This window comes from Heterocephalus glaber, unplaced genomic scaffold, assembly GCF_053883595.1.
Source record: "Heterocephalus glaber isolate CG9 unplaced genomic scaffold, H.glaber_assembly_v1.0 deba00001457, whole genome shotgun sequence".
NCBI lineage: Eukaryota > Metazoa > Chordata > Mammalia > Rodentia > Bathyergidae > Heterocephalus > Heterocephalus glaber.
In genome coordinates, this window is record NW_028258305.1 from 28,976,043 (window position 1) to 29,000,289 (window position 24,247).

The window sequence follows — 24,247 nt, forward strand, 5'->3', positions numbered from 1 at the left end:
AAGTCTGCCTAGCTCAAAATCCATTACAGTCTGCCCTTTGTATCCACAGACTTAACCAACTACAGGTTGAAAATATTTTTTTAAAGTTTCATCTGTACTGAACATGTACATTACTATTCCTGCATGCAGTATAACTATTATTCCCTAAATAATACAGTATAGCAACTATATAGTATTTATATTGTACCACATATCATAAGCAATACAGAGATGATTTGAAGTATATATATGGAAAGAGGTGCCTAGGTTATATGCAAATAGTAGGCTGTATTACATAAGGGATTTGAGCATCCACAGATTTGAGGGGAGAGGCATTCCTGAAACAAATTTTCTGCTGAGATCAAAAGAGGACTATATTTGAATTACTCCCCCCGCCCCAACACACACACACACAATGTCTGCTCAAAGAGGTGATTTCCTGGCTGTTTTAATAATACTTTGGACTGATGTGAGGAACAAATAGCATGGAATTCTCATTCTGGAGAATTGGAAATAATAGAGCCAAAGACCAGCATCATATAGTCGTTGGCACGTGAACTGAAGGACATTGTCACATCAGGGACAGAGTAGCCATTTTCATCCACCTGCAAGTGGAGGAGTAGGGACTTGTTTCTTTTTTTTTTTTTTCTTTTGTATATCCTTTTATTGGTACATTTTAGGTGTACAATATAATGTCATTCATCATTGGAAATTTGCACCTTTACATAATCTCTCTTGGTTCTTATTTTTCCCCCTTCCCCTGCCCTCCCTTCAACCACTCCATCCCTTCCTATTTACAAAGACTTTGTTTCCATTTTTTCATTTTCTCATATTAATTCCATTCCCTTCTTTCCTTTCCCCTACCCCTCCCACTTCCCCCTCCCCTTTGCCCCTTTTCTTCCTATTTCACATTATCTATTATACCTTTTAGTCCTTATTTACACCTTCAGTTTCTCACACTAGAGAAGCTATTCAGTATTTACACATATGTGTCCTGTTTATTTCACTTAAGAGTATCACCTCAATGTGCATTTATTTAGCAATAAATGTCTCTAATTTCTCAGTTTTGATGGCTGAGTAGTACTTCATTTTATTTTTAAAAAGCACATTTTTTTGATCCAGTCTCCAGTTGATGGGCATTTGGGCTGTTTCCAAGTTTTAGCTATTACAAACTGCACTGCTATGAACATGGGTGCACATATATCACTGTGGTATGATTCTCTTAATTCTTTGGGGAAGATCCCCAGCAGTGGAACAGTGGAGTCAAATGGGACTTCCAGTCCTAGTTCTTTGAGGTATCTCCATACTGATTTCCACAGTGGTTGCATCAGTCTACACTCCCACCAGCAGTGGAGCAGGGTTCCTCTTTCCCCACAGCCCCGCCAGCATTTGTTATTGGTTGATTTCATGATAGCAGCCATTCTTTCTGGAGTGAAGTGAAATCTCAGTGTTGTTTTCATTTGCATCTCTCGAATGACAAGTGATGTTGGACATTTTTTCATATGTTTATTTGCCATGTCTACTTCTTTGTGTGAGAAATGTCTGTTCATCTCAGATGCCCATTTTTGGATTGGGTCTTTAAATTTGGGAGGTCTGATTTTTTTTAAGTTATTTATAGATTCTTGATAGTAGACCTTCGTCTGAGGGACCGTTGGTGAAAAATTTTTCCCACGTTGTAGGTTGTCTCTTCACACTGCTGGTGGTTTCTCTTGCTGTGCAGAAGCGTTTTAGTAAAAAGAGATCCCACTTGTTGATTGTTTGTGCTAGTTCACGGGCAACTGAGGTTTTGTTCATAAAGTCTTTTCCTACCCCAATGTCTTCAAGAGTTCTACCTAACCTCTCTTCCAGCCAGTTCAGCGTTTCTGTTTTTATATTTGAGTAGGGACTTATTTCGGCAGTACAATTACTAAAAAGGGGAGGAGCAGGCAGTAGGAGCCTTGTGTATAAAAAAGACAGGAATGGGGCAAACAAAGACAAAGGGAATGAGTGCTACAAGAGCCTTTGATGGGTAGAAGAAGGGTGTCACTCTCTCCTTTCCACCCCACTATTAAATAAGTTCCCTCTGAGCTATCTTGAGTCACCTCCATGAATAAGTTCTGGATAGTTAATGTTCAGCATGGTAAGCATATGTAATAAGATTGTATTGTATACTTGAAATTTGCAAAGAGAGTAGATATTAAGTCTTCTTACCAGAGGGGGGGGAGAGAGAGAGAGAGAGAGAGGCTTCTGAGGTAACAGATATGTTGTTTAGCTTGATGGTGGGGATCATTTCATGGTGTATACCAAAATATCATGCTGTACACTTTAAATATATACTACTTTATTTGTCAATTATATCTCACTAAAGCTGCAAAATAAAAGAATAAAGCTCTGAGTTTAATAGATATTGCTTCTAAAAAATGGGATTGCATATGGATTTCATGGTCTCAGTATTTTCTGATCATTGTACATGAAGTGAAATGTCAGAAGACCTGAACTTCTCCCAGAACTCACCCATTCATTGGGTATCATTCCACCATCCACGTTCTGTGGAAAATTCAGCCATAACCTCCTAGGCTTTCTGGAGAAGATGAAAAATGCTTATGGATCTAAGACACACAAAACTCTGTATCTGCCCACCTCGTAGGTGACTGAAAACCTGATGAAGAAAGACAGAATTATGTCCTGCCAACAAGTGGCAGCAGAGATGTAAATTCTAGTTCTACTGTTTATATCTATGAGTTTGACCAGGCTTTTTTTTTTGGTACTGAGGATCGAACTTGGGACCTTGCGCTTATGAGGCAGGTGGTGGGACCACCGAGATAAATCCCTGGCCCTTTGAACAAATCATTTAATGGGTTTGTATCTCATGGAGTTTGTTTGTTTGCTGCAGTGCTGGGGATGGATGCTAGGCAAGTGAGTGCTCAGCTACCAGTGAGCTGCCATCATTTATCTACCTATTTATTGATTGATTTACTCATTCATTCATTCATTCATTCATTTGCTCTTTTGAGGCAAGGTCTCACTAACTTGCCCAGGCTGGCCTCAAATATGCAATTCTCCTCAGCCTCCCAAGCAACTGGAATTATGGGCATATGCCACCCTGCCCAACTTATATCTCAGTTTTCCTATATGGAAAATGGAATTAATTTTTATGCTGCCTCCATAGGACTGTTATAATGGCTGAAAGAAGAGAAGCCTTATAAAGTTCTTAGCATAGTACCTAACACATAATGTGAACTTTGAAGAAATAGCCATATCCCCAAAGGCCCTGTTCAAGGAGAAGAGCTTCCTTCCTTTCCATGAGTCCTTAGTCCCCTACCTTCCAGGCAAATGCTTCTCAAACTTCAGTGTACAAATGTATCCTCTGGAGATGATGCCTAACTGCAGCTCCACCAGCAGGTTTGAGAGAAAAGGAGCTGAGAAGTTGCATTTCTAACTAGCTCCATGGGCCGGGAATTTAGCTCAGTGGTTCTGGCACCTGCCTCACAAGTCCAGGGACCCAAATTCAATCCCCGTTACCAAAAAAAAAAAAAAAAATCTAACTAGCTCCAGTAGGTGCTGCCACTTCTGCTGATCTGCCAGTGCTAGCGCTAAGAGTTTGCCTTCAAGAAGGCCTAACACATAAGGCATTCTCATATCTATAAGCAAAATAACTGATTGGAAGCCTTTCATTGTAGGGTCTTTTGGTGACTTCCAGACTTCCATGTTCTAGTCATGTTGGGGTTAAATACTGCCCTGTTTTTAGTTTCACCTCTGGGAGCAATGATTTCTAAAATATATTATTAGTTCACTTTTTGGCTTTGGTAAGTACAAGACATAATTTAATCTTTCTTTGATGATTTGTGAGGCACTTCAGACCCTTGCAGCGCCTCGGGTCATTATTTAGAACATTCATTTTCATTGCCCTGTCTTAAAGACACAAGAGTTATAGGATAAGAAATTGCACTGAATTTGTTCAGATCCAGAGCATAGCCTGAACTCTGTTGAAGGATTTTATGTGTTTCTAGTAACTCTCTCGAATAAGTATCTCATCTTGACTGAATGTAAAATAATGAACACTATTCTGGTAAACTGAAGGGCCCAACTGTGCTGTGAAAGGTCATACTGAATGCTATGTAGTCACACTATGCTAGGGACATCGCCAGGGACCCCTTTGATAGGCCACTCTGACTTTCACCTTCCATGGAGAATGGTGAAGGACACATCCACAGTTCCATTCCATACCTCAGGGACCCTGGGAGCCATTTTACCTCATCACTCAGGCAAATGTCCTTTCTCCCCATTCCCATGAGGACAAAGCATTAGGGTTGCTTCAAAGCTATTTCTGGGGCTGAGAGTGTATGTAGCTCAGTAGTAGTAGGGTCATTGCCCACCATGTGTGAAGCTTTGGGTTGGGAGGCCCTGAGTTCTATCCACAGCGCTACAAAAAATAATAATAAAAATACTAAGGTAGGAAGGAAGAAGTTAGTTCCCAGATAAATAAATTTAACATTGCTACTACTGCTACTACAGAGCATCTAGGAAATCTGTTTAGCTTTAGCATGCAGTGGTTTTATAGTAGATTTCTGCTCTGTGGAGTGGTTATTCTCAAGCTGGTTCAACCTCCAAAGATCTATTAGAAACCACATAAACCATGTGTGGTCTTTCCCAGCTCCATTTTTTCTTTTGGTACCAGGGATCAAACCTTGTGCTTTCGAGGCAGGCACAGTGCCACTGAGCTAAATCCCCGGCCTTTTTTTTGAATTTTTGAGGCAGGGTCTCCCTTTGTAGTTCAGGCTGGGCTTGAACTCACTATGTAGCCCAGGCTGGGCTTGAACTCTCAGCGATCCTCCTGCCTCAGCCTCCCTCATACTGGGATTACAGGTGTGCGCTACCACACCAGGCCTCATTCAGTTCTAACTGGTTTCTCCTTTCTCTTCCATCTCCCTCTCCTCTCTCTTGCTTTCCTCTTTCCACTCTGTTAGGCATTCTTATCAGATCAGTCTTATAGAGGAGCTTGGTTCCCTTTTTTGCATTTAAGGGCAGGCACTATTTTCCCAGATTCCAAATCTTTCTGAATATCACCAAATCGCTGCACACATGTGTACTTGCCAAAGGTTATTTGGGTATGCATTTCTAAAGCTTTAAAAACTTTCATAGTTCTGAGCTAAGCAATTTTGCTGTTAAGAATTTACTCTAAAAATAATAAAGACAGGGCACAAAGGTTTATGAGGATTGTTCACAACAACATTGAATATATTGGCAAACACCTGGAGGGAAGAATATCCAGCAATAGCGACTGGTTTGCAAAGTGAGGCAGGTGCATGGATTGGATGCTACACCATTCACTCCTTCAAGCCCTGAGATATATCTTGTCTGATGCCCCCTTCCACTTTGACCATCCATAGGCTTGGGTGCGGGTGTCTGCTTCTGAGCCTGCAGCAGTACCACCACCAACCCAACATAAATGCACACTGAACTTCCAGAGGCCTCAAAGAATGATATAGATCACTGCTGCCCAGTAGAAATATAATGCAGGAAATATATTTCTCACTGAAATTTTTCTAGTAGTCACAATTTTAAAACAGTAAAAAAAGATAAAATTAATTTAATGATATATTTTTGATTCGGTATATTAAAAATATTATTTCAGCATGTATTCAATGTAAAAAAATTATCAATGAGCTAGATGTTTTACATTCCTTTTTCTATAGGAAGCCTTCAAGACCCACTTATCAAATGTCTCACTTGGAGCCAACCAAAAAGCAAGAATTTAACAGCCACATGTGGCTACTGGTTCCCACTGCTGGACAGAGCAGAATGTTGATCTTTACTGTGATTGTTTGTTTGCTTGTTTCGTTTTTTGAGACAGGGTCTCACTATGCAGTTCAGGCTGGCCTGGAACTCACTACGTAGCCTAGGCTGGCCCCAAGCTAGCCAGTTTCCTGGGTTTCCTGTGCGGGCCACACCTGGGTGAGCACAAGTGATTCCCCAGCCAGAAACAGACAAGCCACTCTTCAACTGCACAGGGACTTCACCACGGCAACCGAATCTGCCTGCCTTGAAAATGCTCCTGTTAACCAACCCACTTTTCCCAGCCCATCTTAGGCAGGCTGCCAGCACTGTAGCACATGGGGAGAGTTAATGGAAAAGAAAAAGGATTTCTGTTCCATGGTAAACACTCTTGTTCCCTCCCTGTGACTCTTGGGAGTCTTGGGAGTGAGAAGGAAGGAAAGCTGGATGCAAAACAACACTTTCTGGATTGTGATTTAATTCTATTTAGCTGTAGGGGCTATGGAATCCATTCTGGTATGTTTGCACAGCTTTGTGTCAACAGTGATTAGTATATCTACTCTTTGCTTGTCTGAGACCCAGATGTGCTATCTCCCAAAGACAACGCAGGCTGAGCTACATCTTTCAATGATGGGAGTGTATTTCGATGTGTTTGGTCCCATCTTCCCTAGGATTTCTTAAGCTCATAGTTTCAAATCATTTGCAATGAAAATTGCAAACCTTAGTCATAACCTAGATCCTTTATCTATGGAAAAATTGACACAAGCATTAATGTTTAGATAAGCAACTTTCATCTTCTGAAGACTGTTGTATCTAACTGAATGAGCCCTCATAATTGCTGTGTCCATATAAAAAATACAATTGGACTACCCAGGGTCTACCCCCAATTTGGCCCACATTTTCAAGGGAATCATCATCAACCCAGACTCTCTACAGCCATTCTGACTCACGGGCACCTAAGGTTAATCTCTTGAATTCCTGAAGTTTTATAAACCAATGAAGTACTGGTAGAAATGGATCAACCAGGGAGAGTGTGAATTTGATTTGCATTCAGTTTGATATATATAACCTCGTGTTCATCTTTCATGGAAACTCTGGCTGAAGACCTGGCTGTCCTTGAGACATCTACCTCTAACTAAACATTAAAAAATATCCAGGAAATATTTATTGTTCTTTTCATCTTTCCCCAAGTGAGTTGGGTAATTCTAATACTGAATGGCTTTTTAATGTCCTACACACTCCTCCTCCTCTGTCTGCCAATATTATAATGCATTGTTTGGCTGGTGATTTTCCTCATTTCTTTTCTCAACTCAGCAGCCAGAATTGCTTCTCCCAACTTGGCAGAAGTTGAAGTTGTCCATTCTTGCTGACTTTTGTGCTATACATGGCCAGAAATCCGTAATCCTTAAGATTTTTTAGATTTTCTCTGTCTTTGGGGGACCAGAAATTTAATATTTTTTGAAATTGCTGTATACCTAAAAAGTATCTAACATGTCTCTGACTTCTTATAATCCTCAAGATATATTTAATTGCCAAATAGGAAAAATTATGCAAGAATTCTACTCACAGTTTAAATAAGCGAAAGGGCTTTGTTAGTTAAATCTAGGATCATATCTGCCCATGTATGGTATCTGCATAAGTTTCCTCTGAGCTACTGCATTTATGATACTTCTCTCTGCTCATCTGGATGAATAATAATTTCAGAACAATTGAAGACTGCTATGGTACAATGGAAAAGGTGTCAACAATGTAGCCTCTGCCACCAGTGAATTGTGGCCTTATAAAGTCACTTAATATCCATGAGCCACATTTAATGCATCTGTTGAAACATGAGATTAGATTAGGCCAGTGGTGGTGAACCTATAGCATAAGTGTCACAGTGCCCACGCAGAGCCCTCTCTGTCAGCACACAAGTGAAGTAGTCCCAGCCAAGGTTTGACAAATTATCAGCATATATACGACAGCAAAGATCACGGTAATTGTGCAAAAGCACTCCAAATGCAAACTTGTAACTTTCAATAAAAAGCTGTTTGTTGCATTGAAAGTTCTGTTATTGTGTTTTTCTTTTAAGACAAAAGATGCTAATGAATGAGTTGTTTTTTCTAAACTAAAGCCTCAGTATTCAGGTTTAATTGCAGTGTTGGCACTTTGCTATAAATAAGTGGGTTTGGGAATTGCAGTTTGGGCACTCGTCTCTCAAAGGTTCGCGATCACGGGATTAGAGAAGTGGTCCCCAAGATAGAGGTCTCTGACGGCCTCTGAATCCATGGGGTTTCAAAATCTACAATGTACATCTAACAGCCTATAGATGCATACATAGCTATTTGTTTCAAATGTGTGTGATTTCTATTCTAATTAACAAAGCTAATTTTATATAAAGACATTATTGAACTCATAGTGGTACAGCATCATTATATACTTTCTAAATCCATGAATCCTATAAGTTTGAACACCTCTCTATGGAAACCCAAGGCATGTTGAGGTTGAAAAGGAACTCTTAATTTGAAAAGTTTGAGAACCTCTGTGATAAAATGATTTAGCAACTCTTGTGGCAAAAGAATTCTGTGACCAAATATTTTTATTTTACAAGAAGCCCTTCCATGCCTCAACCCGAAGGCTGGTAAGGGGAAAAATATGGTGTTGAATGACCATCAACTTGCATCATGTAGACAGAGTTCCCTCTGGTCCCGCTGTACTCTAATGAATTGTCGTAGCTCCTCCAAAAGAGAGGAAAAATCCAGATGGGGCCTCTTACTGTCTTAAAAGACTTCTTGAGATTCTGTTTTTCTCTCCTCTGTTGCATTTAACTGTCAAGTCACTTCTGACTGGATGTTTCTAAAAGAGGGAATCTGTAGCAATTATGTCAGCCAAACAAAGTACACGGTCCACCCTCAAACACCACTGTGATGCTCTAATTTGAAATAAGACACACACAAAAAAAAGAAATAAGACATCTTTCAAAATAAGCACATGCAAATATTAGGCAAATTATGTCCACATCAAACTACTTCTCTTAGAAATTAATTTTTTTATCTTAAAGTAGGCCTTAGGATAATCAAGGGATATAGGACTATATACTCATTTGTATAAGAAGCTAAGTTTCATGATTATAGAAATAAAAAGATGCAAGTATCTTTTTAAAAATAAGGAAGGGACAACTTACTTGTTGTGACTTCTCTGAAGGACAGAACCTTAGTTCTTAGTTCTTTTTTTTTTGGTACCGGGGATCGAACTCGGGTCCTTGCGCTTCCACGGCAAGCAGCGGAACCACTGAGCTAAATCCCGGCCAGTTCTTAGTTCTTATCACCTTAGTGTTCTTGAATTCTAGGTTCTGTTTAAAGTGACTGTTATCAATAAATATTTGCTAAATAGTGAATATGCTGACTATAAAAGCAACCTTTAGATTTGGAAGAAGAACTTGACTGCCTCTCTACTAATGGAGCTAAAACTGAAAGTAATCAATCAGTCTATAAATTACTGTGAATAAAAAGAATATTGAAGAATATTTATTTGAATACATTTCTATAATTTTAGAAAAAAAAATCTGACAATAGATCTGCCAGAACACATTACTGTAAAGTGACAAATAACAGTTTTTCCACAATCTTAATCAACATTTACTTCTTGGAAACTGGTTTAAAAGATTACATATGGAATTAGCAAACTTCTATGAGAATAGGAAGTCACTAAAAATATTGGGGGAATAACCAAAAGGGATCATTTGTTCCAATCTAAAAATGCCATAGAGTGGTAGGGCCTAAAATTCTTAAGAAGAATAAGCAAAAATATTTAAGAAAGAGAATTGGATCAAGTTGCTCAAGAAATATAGAGTTGAGGCAAAAAAACATCTGACTTATAATGTTTCAAGAGAGGAAGAATTTTGATGAATTTGGGACATTAAACTGAATGGTTAGCATAGTGGCAAAAAGAAACCAGTCAAAGAGTTATTTGTAGGAATAATAAATGCAGAAACTAACATTGTGCACCTACTCTAGGTGATTTACATGCTCATCTAGTTTTATCTTCTCAATTTCACCAGGTAGGTATGTCCAATGGGATCCTACTTTGCAGATGAGGCTCACAGATGATTGCCCACAATGACCCAAACAGAAAGCAGCATGGTCAGGACTCAGGATAGGACCCCGCCTCAGCAGCCTGTGGCTGATATTCAACACTACTCCACTCCTGTTAGGGATCTCTTGCGAACTGAAGGAGCAAGGGATTTAGGGAGCAACAGAACTACCTTCCTAAAGAGTGGAAGTGTCTTTCACTGCTCAAGGTCTGCTTTTACTAAATACATGAGAAAAGGCTGGCCATCTGTGGAAGAAAGGTGGAATGGTCCATCCCATAAAATAAGAATCTGCTATGATTTACATATGCTTTGCTACCCAAATTCACGTTGAGTCTAATTCTTCTATGTGGCAGTGTAGGGAGGTGGGCTTAATGGGAGATTTTGGGGTCATGGAAGAGAAGCCCTCATAAATGGATTCATTCTTTTCTCACTTGAGTGAGATCTTGGATTTTCAGCCTTTTTTTGTAATTTACCCAAATTCAAGTATTCTGTTATAGTGACAGCAAATAGACTAAGACAGGGTGTTAGTGTTATTTCTAAAAGAAGAGAAAGAAAGCATTAGTAGCAGAGGCCACTGACATTACAACACACTGTGGATAAGATTTTTGTAGAAATTTTGCTGCAATGGCTGAAGAGAACAGTCCGAGGCACGATAAATGAAATCTGACAATCTTCCAGAGAGAGATAGGAAAGAGCTGACAGTTTGGTGAACTTCAGAGAAGCCATAAAGAAGGGGGCGGAGGCAGAAGAAATTTGCTAGATTTTGAGCGGGGACAAATCTTTTTGCTCAGACAACACAAATCATATAGACACAAACAAGACAGCAACACAAAGCTGTGTACTATGGGAAGTATCACTTGTGATGCAGATTATAAGAAACACAAGAATCATGTGTTTGTGCTAGATACCAATTGTGCATTTTCTCATAGTTTGTTTTTTTAAGACTATTAGTTTGGAATGTATTTTTAAAGTACAATTCAGTTAAACAAACGGTGTCATTGCATAACAGGCAAAGTACTGGACTGAAAGTCCAGGGATTCAATATGATATTTTTAAACAAATAACTTGACATTGCTAAAATTTAATTTCTTTACTAACAAAAAGGGTACAGTAATATTAGCCTCAGAGGATTTTGTGAACATGAAATGTCATGATGTTTATGAAAACATCTTATAAATTACCAGTACTGTACTATTCAATCATCATCATTATTATCATTCCTCTTCAGTTCCTGTTTAACTGTGTAGTCTTCTCAGCTGTAAAATAGTAGCAGAGATGGAAACCTTGGACTAGATTATCCTTTTAAACTTTCACATTTTCTGCTTATATAAATAATTATTTCTTCCAAATTACAGAAATATATGCTATAAGAGACAAGCAAATTAAAATGTGTAAGAACATAGAAACCCCATTCCCAGTGAGTACAGGGGAAAAGAAATTAAACTACCCCAGAGAGAGACAAAGCTGCCCATGTAATCCCACACATGCAGATCTGTCAGTCAGTAGAAAACACTGTGAAATTGAATAGCAGTGAAGTAAAATTTTAAAAAGAAATGTCTAACCCCAATCATACCCTCTCACAAGAGCAGAGGCCAGTGATAACAGAGCAACACGCTGGTGCCTCTTCATCTAGTCAGTAAACTCCCGCTGATTTTACAAAGCTTGATACAAATGTCTGTACCTCCCCTGTGAAGCCTTCCCCAGATTTCTCTCAGAGTGCTGTGTGTATACCATCCATTCATAAGTCATTTATAGTTGACTGTTTTACATGTCTACCTACCCAGCTAGATGACTGGATATTTAGAAATTAGAATAGCATCTTGTTCAACTTTATAGCCTACCAAGCACAGTGCAGACAAATAAAAGGTGCTTAATAATGCTGCTCCATGAATTAATTTAGTGACTCTTGGAAACACAAAGTACACAAAGCTTCATCTGGCTCTTAAGTCAAAAGAAGACTTCCAATACTAAATGGCATCTGGTATCTAAAATTTCTCTTAAGGGCCGGGGATTTAGCTCATTGGCGCCATGCCTGCCTGATAAGTACAAGGTCCTGAGTTCAATTCCCAGTACAGGAAAAACAAAAATTTCTCTTAAAATATCTATGAATGTGAAGGAACTAAAACATAAAAACACAATGACTTAGAAACCAAGACATTTTCAGGTTGATGGAATTGTGCAATATCTGTCCCAACCCAGAAACTGGGTAGTTGATCTTTATTCACTAGCTGATGCTCTGTACGTTGTCAGCTGATGTCTTTTAGGGTGTTTTGCACCTTCCACAATTTATAAGGATCCAACATATAGATTTTAGATAAAAGAAACCAAAGCAAATGGAATAAAAACCATAATCAAATACATAACTGAAAAAAATCATGAATTAGAAAATTATGTTAGCTCGAGTATGTTCGCAATGTTGCAGAGAAAAAGTCGTTAGATAGATAGATAGGAGAGATGAAATTACCCAGAGCTAAGTGCATTTTTCCAGCTACTCTTTTTTGGGGGGGGGTGAGCACTGGGAATCAAACTCAGGGCCTCACTCTTGCTAGGCAGGCCCTGTGCTGCTGAGCTACATCCCCAGCCATACTAAGTGCATTTTTGAGAGAGATTTTCATGTAAACAAAATTTTTTTTAACTCTTCAAGCATTTGAACAGATAATAAATTGCATAGAAAGGGGGAAATCAGGAATAGCTCAGATTTTTCTTATATTATTGGAATATATTATTGTGTGTTGGAAAGACACTAAGAAGGCACAAAATTTTGATCAGCAAAGATTGTAATTCAATATTTTATACCAAGTTTTTATGACTCTTAGTTGCAAGTGAAAGAAAACCCAGGGTGGCTTAAGTGTTTACGGACAGGAGTTCAAATAACGTCATTCTCCCTTTCTCCTTCTCTCCATCCTCTCTTGCTTCATTCTATCTCTGCTTCTCTTTCTACAGTGCCCACATCCTCTTCCACTGCAAGTATACTTTGTATACTCTTTCCCAATCCCAGGAAACACAGAAGAGGAACAACTCCAAGCCCACATTGTTTTGCCCATAATTCAAATGGAAGACGACTCCCTGCACCATGAGAATTAAAATCTCATAAAAATCCTCTGGTTGTGTGTATTTAAGTCATGTCCATTCACCATTGACAAGGAGTTGGACCATTGTTAGTCAGGCCTGGGTCACTTACCACTCACAGCCAAGAGATATGCTGAGATCAGTAATCCCACGAGAATCTAATGAGATGGGAGAGAGGTGGTTCCTTCACAGGAAATAAAGGGCTGACATACAGTAAATACAGATGTCACCTCCCCTGGCTGCTTAACCAATACACACAACCCTGCACATGTAATTTCAAAAGTGCCTCCACCTAAATGTCTATGTGACTAATATGTAATCCAAATCACACTTACTCCAAAAAGACTCAACTCAGAATCACATCCAGTCACCACTCCATCTCTAGGTGATCCTGCTGTCACACCCAAATGTGCTTCCTCTTGGTCCAACAAGCTATACTTTAAATGACCAACACAATGATGTCTTTTCTGTTAACTCTGTAGTGCTGTGATATATAACCTGAATATACCAGTTTAAAGAAGGAAATATTTATTTTCTCTCATGGTTTCAGAGGTTCCAGTCCATGCTCAGCTGGCTCTTGGTTGGCTCCATTGTTTCCAGGCCTGAGGGGAGGCACAATATATGGTAGAAGGATGTTCCAGAGCAAAGCCTCTCACCTCACGGTAGGCAGGAAGGGGAAGGAGGAAGGGAGGGGGAGAGAGAGAGGACAAGACATATTCTTCCAGGAGACATGCTCCAGTTATCTACTTCCTCCAATGGACCCCAAGTCCTAATAGTTCATTTCTTATCAGCCCTGATCTTATCAACAAAGTAACCCAATTAAATACACTTTTAAAATCCCATTGATGAAGTTAGTGCCTGCAGGAGACTGCAATACTGATTATGCCCCCAAGCAGGCTGTAAAGAGTTAACCCCACAATTGGCTTGTTTATAAAAGTGAGTCTGGCTGAAGCCTATCTGCCCGTGCCAAGGTCAGAGTAACTCACACCCAAATTCCGTTCCCACAACTAAAACTTTCTAACTAGGACAATGTTATAATAACAACCATATATTTTGTCTATTCCTAATTTGAGAACGCTTTGTCCTGCCCTTCATGAGCCTTGCTTACATTAATTTCCATAGAAACCCCTCACATAGTCCTGCCCTTGCTCATAGGTGGCCTTTACCCCAGTTAATTACCAATAAAAATCAGAGGCTTGGACTGACCAGAGCCTTTGTCAGTTGCACTGCCATTGGTCATCCTGGCTCCCTGCTTTCTGTCTCTCTCAGTTCTGTCTGTTAATTTGGGGGGGGGTTTCCCCTCAGGTCTGCATCATATACTGGGCAGGAAACTGGAGCCTAACTGCAGGGGTCTCCAGTAAGTGCTCTCATGATCCAATTACTTTTCTAGGCCCCACTTCTGAATATTGCTACGTTGAGGATCAAAAACTCAGTACATGAATCTTTGGAGGAACATTTCATATTTAAACCATAACAATGTTTTACAGTTCCACTACAGAGCAGTTGAGGAGAAACAGGATACCTTTAATTAAAACTCTATTTATATAAGTAAGGCGCACTAAACAATTGCTCCACTGGAGCTTCTAAAACTATTTATAAAGGGTGATATGACCTATGCCACAGTATATACTACATCCTGCAGAAGAGCATAACATGGATTTGCACATTGACAATGGAACCCATCTTATCTCTCCAGGCTTTGTTCTGCAAACGGATCTCCCAAATTCATTATTCTCCAATGTTACGCCTGGGACACCTGCTAGGAGGGAATCCCTTCTGGAAGTCCTATCCCTTAGCATCTCCCTTCATTTTTGTCTTGTTGCTTTGGAAATCTAGCAACCCCAAGCTCCCTGGGGTTGTCATATCTCTGGCCAAGTCAGACTAGGGTTTCTTTAAAACCCCAGTCATCTACTGTTTGAATATACTTCTGCAGGTGAACAATGGTAGAAATCTTGTTCATCATGGACCAGATGGTCCATGATTATGGACCAGATTCTTTATATATTTATTCCTTAGCATCCAGTCTTGGCCCTTGGGTAAGACTCCTTAATGATTCAGGCTGAGATGCTGAGGCAGAACTGATCTAGCCTTACGCCTATGCTGAATCCCATGTATTGGCTCTTTGCTATGGAATGACTTCTTTTCTTCACCAACAGCAAGTTCTCATGAGGATAGTGCAGGGAAAGGCTTAGAGGATCAGACTTTCCTCAATTCCTCCTGAGTCTCAATCATATCCCCTACTGTTTCCCAACTCCCAGTCTCTGCTACACTAACTTCAGCTTAGGCGTGGATCTTGGCTTTTGCTGTGCCATGAGGTGCCTGATTATCGGAGCCACAGCAGTCTTAGATTATTCTCATTAATGAAGTTATATATTATTTTCTCCCTGCTTTCAGAGGGACCAATTTATACCAAAGCTTTTTCTTTTCTTGAAAGACATGCAAGAAGCAGACAGCATCCTGAAATTTTGATGATTCCCCTAAAGCTCTAGTCTCAGCAGGCACCTGATCTGAGTCTACAGAAACAAGAGGTGACCGTTAAACCATATGTCTCAGAAAACATGACAAGGATTGTCAGCATTCCTGAACTTAGTAGGAGAGTCCTCACTGTCCTGGGCCACATTTATACTCAACCAACTCCTCATTTTAGAGTCTGTCTCTAGCAATGGCCTATTTCTAGTACCAATTCTATAATTTCATTTAGTTCTGAAGAATAAAACACCTGCCAGGTGTGGTGGTGCACACCTGTAATCCCAGCACTCAGGAGGCTGAGGCAGAAGGATCACCATGAGTTCAAGACCAGCCTGGGCTACATAGTGAATTCAAGGCCAGCTTGAACTGCATAGCAAGTCCTTGTCTCAAAAGAAAAAAAAAAAGAAGAGGAAGAAGAACAAAACATCACACCAACTCAAACTAGTTAAGGAACAAAAAGGAAATTTATGGCTTGAATGACTGAAAGGTCAAGAGTAAGACTTCAAGCATAGCTGGATGAAGGATCTCAACTCATCAGAGTTCACTCTCACTCTCTCATTCTCTCCCCCACTAGCTAGCTTTCTCTGAGTCTTTTAATCTGTGTGTTTTTGTCTTTTGTTTGTTTGATTTGATTTACCTTGACCTCCTTCTCTCCCGTGGTACATGGACTCAGTTCACGTAACAGGAAAGATGGTCACTGGCAGCCCAACCCTACACCCACGTGACTCACGCTCCAAACGTGCAATTTCATTCAAGGGCTGTGATTGGCCCTATTTGGATTATAGAGCTACACTTTTTTTTTTTTTTTCTTTTTTGGTACCGGGGATTGAACTCAAGACCTTGTGCTTTTGAGGCAGGCAGCAGCACCACTGAACTAAATCCCCGGCCCTAGACCTACACTTTTGATAAGTGATCGTGGACATCACAATCAATCAGCTCAGTTAGGTGCCCACTCTTAAATGATACTTGCTTCAAACAAAGGCAGAAATATGCAAAACAATATGATCATTTTCTGAAATTGGAAGAAAGATTTCTGCATTTTAAAAATTAATACCAAGTGAGTAATATTTTACACATCACCTTCCATTTAGACCTGTGTTTCAGTGCAAATATCAGTACGAAAAATGTGAAGGGCCTGGGGATGTAACTCAGTGGTAGAGCACATGCCTAACATGCAGAAAGACCTAGGTTTAATCCTTAACACTGCCTAAAAAAGTGAAAGTCAAATATAATATATTGTAGTAACACATGGGAAGTGGTGTCTAATTTCCTGGTTTGAGTCACTGTTTCCCCCTTAGCAGCCATGTGCTTTGGAGAAGAAATTTATCCTCTGTGCCTCAGTTGCTTCATCTGTAAAATTGGAATCATGAATGCACCTGCTTCGTGGGGTTGCCTGAGGACCTCATGGATTATTAACGCTAGAATAGTGAGCACTAAAGCAAATGAAGCATTTGTGAAGGTGGTTATCCTCTAAACTGCAACAGGAAGATCAGTTGGTTTTAGAACTTTAGGTCTCTACTTTCCTTTTTCTATTTCTTTTTCTGTAATTTTCAAATCTGCTTTACACTTTAATTATAAAAGCAATGGGATCCTAAAAAGATCTACACCATTGTTTTTGCAAAAATACACATACAGTCATATAACTTTTCTCCCTTATTATTGTTTATTATACTCTGAATGTTTGCCCCTCTCCCAAGTTCATATGTTGAAACTTATCCCCAGTATGATAGTATTAAGAAGTGGAGGCTTTGGGACATGATTAGGTTTCACCTTTCAAATGGATTTATGCCCTTATATGGGATTCGTGCCCTTCTATAGGGTTAGTGCCTTCAACTGGAATTAGTGCCTCTATAAAAGAGCCCGAGACTTGCCTTGCCCTGTCCACCAGGTGAGGACAGTGAGATGGTGCCATCTATGAACCAGACAGCAAGCCCTAATCAGACATCAAAATTACTGGCACCTTGGTCCTGGACCTGCCAGCCTCTCGAATCTAAGAAATAAATGCATGCTGTATATAAGGCACCCAATTTACAGTACTTTCGTAATAACTGCCCCAACTCAGCTCAAACTAACTAAGGCATTATGTCTTCTTCATTGCTCATAGGAAAAGAACCTAATTCATCAATACATCTGACAAGGACTGTGCGGAAAACTTGGCCCTTCTTCCCTCTTCAGACTCTTTTCTCAACTCTCTTACAATCTCACAATTCAAACACTATTAATTTCTTCTGGTTACTCTGTCTCTGCCTCACCTTCTATTCTGTTTCTTTTCTGGAACACCTTTCTCCATTTTGGAATACAGGCTAACACCTTCACATCCTTCAATACTCAGATTCCTCATCTGTTCTTCCACTCATGAGTTCCACTAACATAAAAGCATTTTATTCAGTTTCTCTTTATGCCAGGACTTTGGGGATCAGCAGTGAACAAGACAGACTGTATTTTGCAGGTCCTAGGAGAAAACATGGTATATCCTAGTTGGGACATTTGGGCAGAGTTTAACAAAGTATTCATTCAAGAAGGCGTGGGTAGGGTCTAAAGAAATTTGAGGAGGGTCACCTTTACCTCTACCAGGCTGGAGGGGCAAGGGAGGAAACAGTGAGTGGAGCCTAGGAGAGGTCACCTGGTGGACACAGCTGTCCCCATGGACACCAGATAAATAACCACCCCAAACTCATTCTTTAGTCTTGTCTATTCTTGATGGTACTTGGCTATAGTAAACCCAACCTGAAGCCAGAGGCAAGGACTGCTAAGGTTTGTAAGGGCCACCAATGGGAGGGGGACAATGAACAGGGTGGAGCAGGGCAGAGCATGGATCTGGAGGGGCAGACAGAAGGTATTCAGTACAACCCTGCTCTCACAAAGCATGTACGCTGCTAGAGAAAGACACACAACCAAACAACAGCTTTAAGTGAGCCCTAGCCAGGCACATTCTAAGCACTTTATGTGTAACAGCCTGCTTAATCCTCCAAATAGCTAATGAACCTCAATCTATAGATGAGGAAAGGAAGCCCAGAGAGATTAGAGTCCTTACAGGAGGTCTCAGAAGTACTCAGAAGAGCTGGTTTAGCTTCCTAACTAATACTTCTATCTTCTATGCCAGGATGCCCTTGAAGATGGCCGTTTTTGGTGAGTGGTGTGGATGGACAAAGAAAACAAATCTGGACAAGGGAATAAAAAGTTACAAGGTTGCAGGGGCGTGAATGAGTGAGGAGGAAAACAGACATTGGAAATGACTTTGAAGCTGAATGTAGAGGGTAAGAATGAGACAGCCAGGCAAACAGCAGCTCTGGGCTAGAGGAGAAAGGGAGCAGACGCAAGGGCCCTATGGCAAACCCCACAAGTCTGAGGACACCACATCGGCCTCTGTGGCAGGAGACTAATTGGCAAGACAAAGCATGTTGTGAAATTAAGCTGGAAAGGTGGATAAGAGCCATGGCATGAAAACAACTAGAGGATTTAAGAACGGAAATGAAGTGATGAGATTTGCATATTTAAAAGATTATTAGGGAGAGTGGGTAGAGAAAAATTGGAGTCAGGGAGCAGATGGGGAGACCAGTTAAGAGACTGGTGTACCATTCAGATAAGAGATGATGATGGCTTGAACCAAGGTGGCAGTAGAGAATGAGAGAATGAAGTAATTCTGGGTATATGATGGGGAAGCATTGATGGGTACTGGTGATAGATTGGATGGGAGAAGATGAAAAGAATTTCCTGATTTAAAAAAAGACTGGGGAAATAACAGACAGGGTGTTAGGAGAAAGAACATGTGTCTCCCATACCCATGTTCATTCCAGGTTCCCTATTAGTCATCCAAGTGGAGATGTCAAGATGATTAGGCCTCTCCTAAAGGATAGTGTTCAACAGCAGCTTCAGGGCAAAAGATAAAAATTTGACTGTCGTGATGTACCCGTAATAGTATTAATTTATTTTACAAATTCAATTCACTGATGTTGCTGCTAAGCATCTCTATTTTTCAGGAAAGGAATGAGATGTTCCAAAAATATCATATTGTGTATATAAACAATGTAGGCACATAAACCCAAGAATCAGGATGAGCTTGTCTAGGGAGCTAGCGTAACCAGAGAAGACAGCAAAAGTATAACAGTGACTTCTAGAATTTCCAGGTCTGATGGAGAATGAGGGAACAGCAATGGAGACTAAGAACAAGTATCTGGTGAGATGGGAGGAGGCTGGCATCACAAACAAAGAGAAAAAGTCACTTATCTACAAAAAGGACTACAACTGTATTGAAGGCTAGAAAGGGGCTGAGTGACAACAGAGAAAGATATGACCATTCAGGGTGGCAACGTGGGATTTATTGGTTGCCATGCTAACAAAAGCAAAAGACAACATATATTCTCACCCTGCTGGAGCAGCATTGGGCGGGGGATCGGAGACATAAGAGCAGCAGTGGATGCAGGGATAACCCTTGCAATGCACAGAGACCTGGCCGGACTGGGTGTCAAATTCCAGCAACCACAAACCTTGAGCTGGAGGGCATCTACCCTGCACAATCAGGGATACAAAGCTGGTATGTTCTGTGACACTGTAGTTCTGGCGCTATTCTTCCAGCTTCACATTTGTCCAGGGAAAAGCAACCATTCCCTGGCAGAATAAGAAGGCTGAAGTCCAGTCCTTGCAAATGACTACTTAAGCAATTGGCCTTGTGGGTCATTATGGAACTGTGCAGGTAGCCAACCCATTTCCTGGAAAACCAGCTTGCATGGGCTCAGTATTAGAAATGCTAATCCTTGCCTTTCATAGGTGATCTTAATAAGGAGAGCCTCAGAGCAGGGGTGAGAATCAAAGGAAAGAATAATTATAAAGCAAGAGAAGATAGCTTTTCCCTGTAGCTCACTGTCAAGTAGAGCAGACAAAGAAAGCACTAGCTAGAAGAGGACATGGAGTTAAGGCAGGGTTCTTTTGACATAAGGTCTTCCAGAATATGTTCATATGCTGCTGTGAACGAGCCAGCAGAAAATGACCACTGAAGAAGCAAAGTCCTACCAAGGCCTGGGGATCCTTCATTCACTGTAATAAGAGGAAGAGGACACATAGAGTTAGTGGGGAAATGAGGCCATCCCTCATGATGCTATTGTTTCCTCCATGAAGGTGAATATAAAGGTCACTTGCTCTAAGAGAGATCAAGGCTCCCCAAACTAAGCCCTTCAGGAGGCTCCAAAAAACCTTGTTACGGCTACGTCCTTCCCCTGATCACACTGTGTTTCAATTTGCTCTTTTCTGTATCCCTTTCTAGACTATTACTGCTTGAGAACAGGTATTTTACCCTGTTTATGATTATAGCCACAGAATCCACCACATAGATGTTCAATCATTATTTCTTAAATGATGGAACTATCACTAAGTAGAAGGATCCTGGGAAGTTATTCTTTCTGCTTCTTTTTGTTGTATTATCCAAATGCCAATAATAAGCATATATTACCATAACAGTAGAATAAACAAATTAGGTTAAATCAACAGAACAAATACAAAGATATTAAACAGAAATTAAAAATAAAGTATAATAGTAAAGTATTAAAGGTGTTAACAGTGATGATGAAAATTTATTTATTTTTTTGTGTGTGTATATCCTTTTATTGGTACATTTTAGGTGTACAATATAATGACATTCATCATTGGGGTATGCACCTTTACATACTCTCTTGGTTCTTATTTTTTCCCCCTTCCCCTGCCATCCTGAAAATTTATTTTATATGCTGTGGAGTGGATAAGGCAGAAAAAAAAGGAAGATAAATGAGGCAAGGAGAGAAAGTAATTTGAGATGGATTTGGAAGTTGTCATTAGAGACTCAGTTAGGGTTAGTTGTGGTTGTCTCTGGTTAACAGTACACTAAATCCAAATGAATGAAAAATAAGTGAATGAGACAAGATAAATGAATTGATTTCAGGGGATGGGGATGGAGTTTAGATGTAGAGCATGTACAAGGCCCTGAGTTCAATCCCTAGCACTTCGGAGGAAAAATAAGATTCAGTTGAATGCTTTGGTATTAACAAGGCAGAAAAGAGCAATAATGAAAAACTAACACCAAATACTTACTATCTATGTTAAAAGATTGACTGGGCCAGGGATTTAGCTTAGTGGTTCTGCCACCTGCCTCACAAGCATAAGGTCCTGAGTTTGATCCCTGGTACCAAAAAAAAAAAAAAAAAAAAAAAAACTGACTGAAGTGTGTGCTCTCCTTTTATTTCTTTTTAAAGAGGGGAAACCTATAAGAACACTTTTAGAACACAATGGAGAAAAAATATTAGTTTTTCCTCAAAAGGAAAAACCAACAAAATATACACAAAGAAATAATTGAACAGTCTGTCTCTATACAAAATAGAGGTTGGTAGTGGGTTTATCACTGAAGACATTTTAAGCTCTTTTAATATATCACATAACAAATAATTAACCATAGATCTGGGGCTTCGTGTATATAGTGTAAATATTATACAAGTAGCTGTCCCCTCCCCGATTTCCTGTCCCTGTACTCTGAGTTGAAATTTTCTTACTTAACTCTTCTTCATTTACATCCTGGAGTCTCTGCTGGCTGTTAAGGCCAAAGTGCTAGCACAGAATTTCTAAATAATGGGGATCCGATATAGAGAAGATTAAAAAGGAGACGTAAGGTTAGGAAAAGTGAGAGCAAATCTGATGACACACCAGCCCCTATATACACCAAGGAGGTAGTGAGAGTCTTCAATCCCCTAGGATTTAACCAAGAAAGTAGAGGATCCACTCTCTGCTGTCCTGCTTAGTTAACCTTCTCCCTTTCTTATGGAGGTCACACTGGAAGCGGGGGTGATAAAACACCCCAGTTTTCCGGGGATGTGGAATGTTCAGTGCTAAAACTGAGGCCAATCCATCAATGGATCACCTCACTGCCGTTTCTTCTCTCTTTTTTTTTTAAACATATCTGAGAGCCAAATCCACCTCTGGGCTCCTTTCTCCTTCCTCCTTGTATAAGATGATCAAATATTCTTGCCAGAATGGACCACTCAATCTTTATAAAATTAAAGAATAGAAAAGAAATGTACCTAAGTGAATTTTTTGTGAGAAAAAACCAGGCCACATCTAAAGTCCAAGTGAACTATGATTAAAAAGTTTTTAGGAATTATAATAATCGAGAAGGATGGAAGATGAAGGCAAAATGAGTAGTTTGTGTACACAGTGGGGTTGTAGTGTTTTTCAAAAAATAAAAAAATGTACCTGACTCTAATGACCCTGGAGATCTAACAGTGCAGCTAAAATACAGTTGCCAACACATGTGTGGAAAAAAAAAAGTCCAAAGAGCTGGATTGAAAAGCAAAACACATTATAGATAAAGAGAATGGGGAGATATGGGTAGGGAAATAATTTTACCATATTCTGTTAAACAAACTTAATATGCAATTGTAAATATTTAAACATCCATACTCTGTGAATATCTTTTGCAAATGAAATTACAGATATGCTTGCAAACAGTAAGTGTGGTAAATAAATGTAAGGTGCCATTATTTTTAAAAAGAAAGAAAACTCTAGTGCATGATACTGGCAGCAGTCTCCAAAGAAATCTCATGCTTCCAAGAAGATACTATCTACAAAGAAATATGCAAAACCCACAGCCTCCCTACAATGAGATAGAGACTAGCAATGAAGAAATATTTTTCTCTGAGTTCTTTCATGAATTAAAAGACATTGGACAGTAACTAGTGAGTTTTAGGATGGGTATTCAGGGATAGAATCCTTGGATTTAAGACTGATCCTTGAGGTTTTCCTGGGAGATCAGAAGCAAGTTAAACATGGCCCTGAGCCCACATTGATGGCCCTCCAGCTCTGTAACTTGTAACAGTGGCACAACTGTGCCACCACCATCCACACAAACCCCCTCCTACCTCTCGTCCAAAGAGCTCACAAAGCGCAAGGTCCACAGGGGAAACTGAAGTTGCCATGTGTTCAGATCAGTTCTGCAGGGCACAGCAAAATCTGAAATGGATTGTGACCTGCTGATCATCTTTCACAGCTAACCAAGTGATCATTGATTAAAAATAGCCTTGAACATGTATCACACATCTATTTCAGTCCTCGTTTTATTTGGAATGCAAATCCTGCTGGAAGCCAGAGCTACATGAGCAGCAGCTGGAAATCTACTCAGACATTCCAGCCAATTCACATCAAGCCCAGTTGGCAGAATTAATGCCATTCTGTAGTCTCGGGGAAGGAGAGATTGTTAATTATGCCCCACTACCCAGTGGTCTTTATTATGGACACATCTGGACTGAAAGGCTCATTTGAAATCCCCAATTTTGCTGCTTCTCAGAGTCTAAACCAAGTTTTAAAAAATTGATTTGTGATGAGGGTAGGGGAGTATGTGCAGACTGCCCGGCCCACAGAGCCCAGGTAGATGCTAATGAAAGCCTGCCCTAGTTTTGAAGGCCCTCTTATCCCTCTGGTGCTCAGATTTCCTTCTGTGCTGCCTACCAGTTCCTGAAATGCACTGTTTGGACAGGTTTCTGAGTAAATAATAAATATAACAGACACATTCACCCCTCTACCTCAGGCCTGAGGAGTTTAGTTTCCACAGAGCCTTCAACTACATAGGCTGTGCTATTTTCATCGCTGTCAAAGGAAGATAGGCTAGGACCTTCTCTGCTTTGAATAGAAAGCTTTTCAAGGAATGCCTGTGCCCTCCATCAAGAGACACAGCTGTTTGTTCTGAGAAAAAACTTCTTCTCCAAATGATGGCTGGCTCCTATCTTGGAGGCAGGAACGGTCCATTGGAGACCCTGTTGGAGGCACCATCTTTGAGAAGAGAATTAAAACAGATCATCAGTCAAGCCCGGGGTGGCCATCTGAATCCTCCAGGGCTTTAATTTTAGGAGACAGGCTTCTTTCTCGCTTGCTTGCTTCCTTCCCTCCTTC

The 24,247-nt window shown here is 40.1% G+C and overlaps 1 protein-coding gene across 1 annotated transcript in view; it reads right to left on the bottom strand.

Annotated features, from left to right (window-relative positions):
- The window catches only part of Tmem178a (transmembrane protein 178A), a 108,404-nt gene extending 85,057 nt beyond the window's left edge, over positions 1–23,347 (bottom strand). Inside the window, exon 1 of the mRNA XM_087216460.1 lies at positions 23,221–23,347. The gene's annotated coding sequence lies outside the window, so the exon portion shown is untranslated. The remainder of the gene's footprint in view (positions 1–23,220) is intronic.
- Between the last annotated feature and the right edge of the window lie 900 nt (positions 23,348–24,247).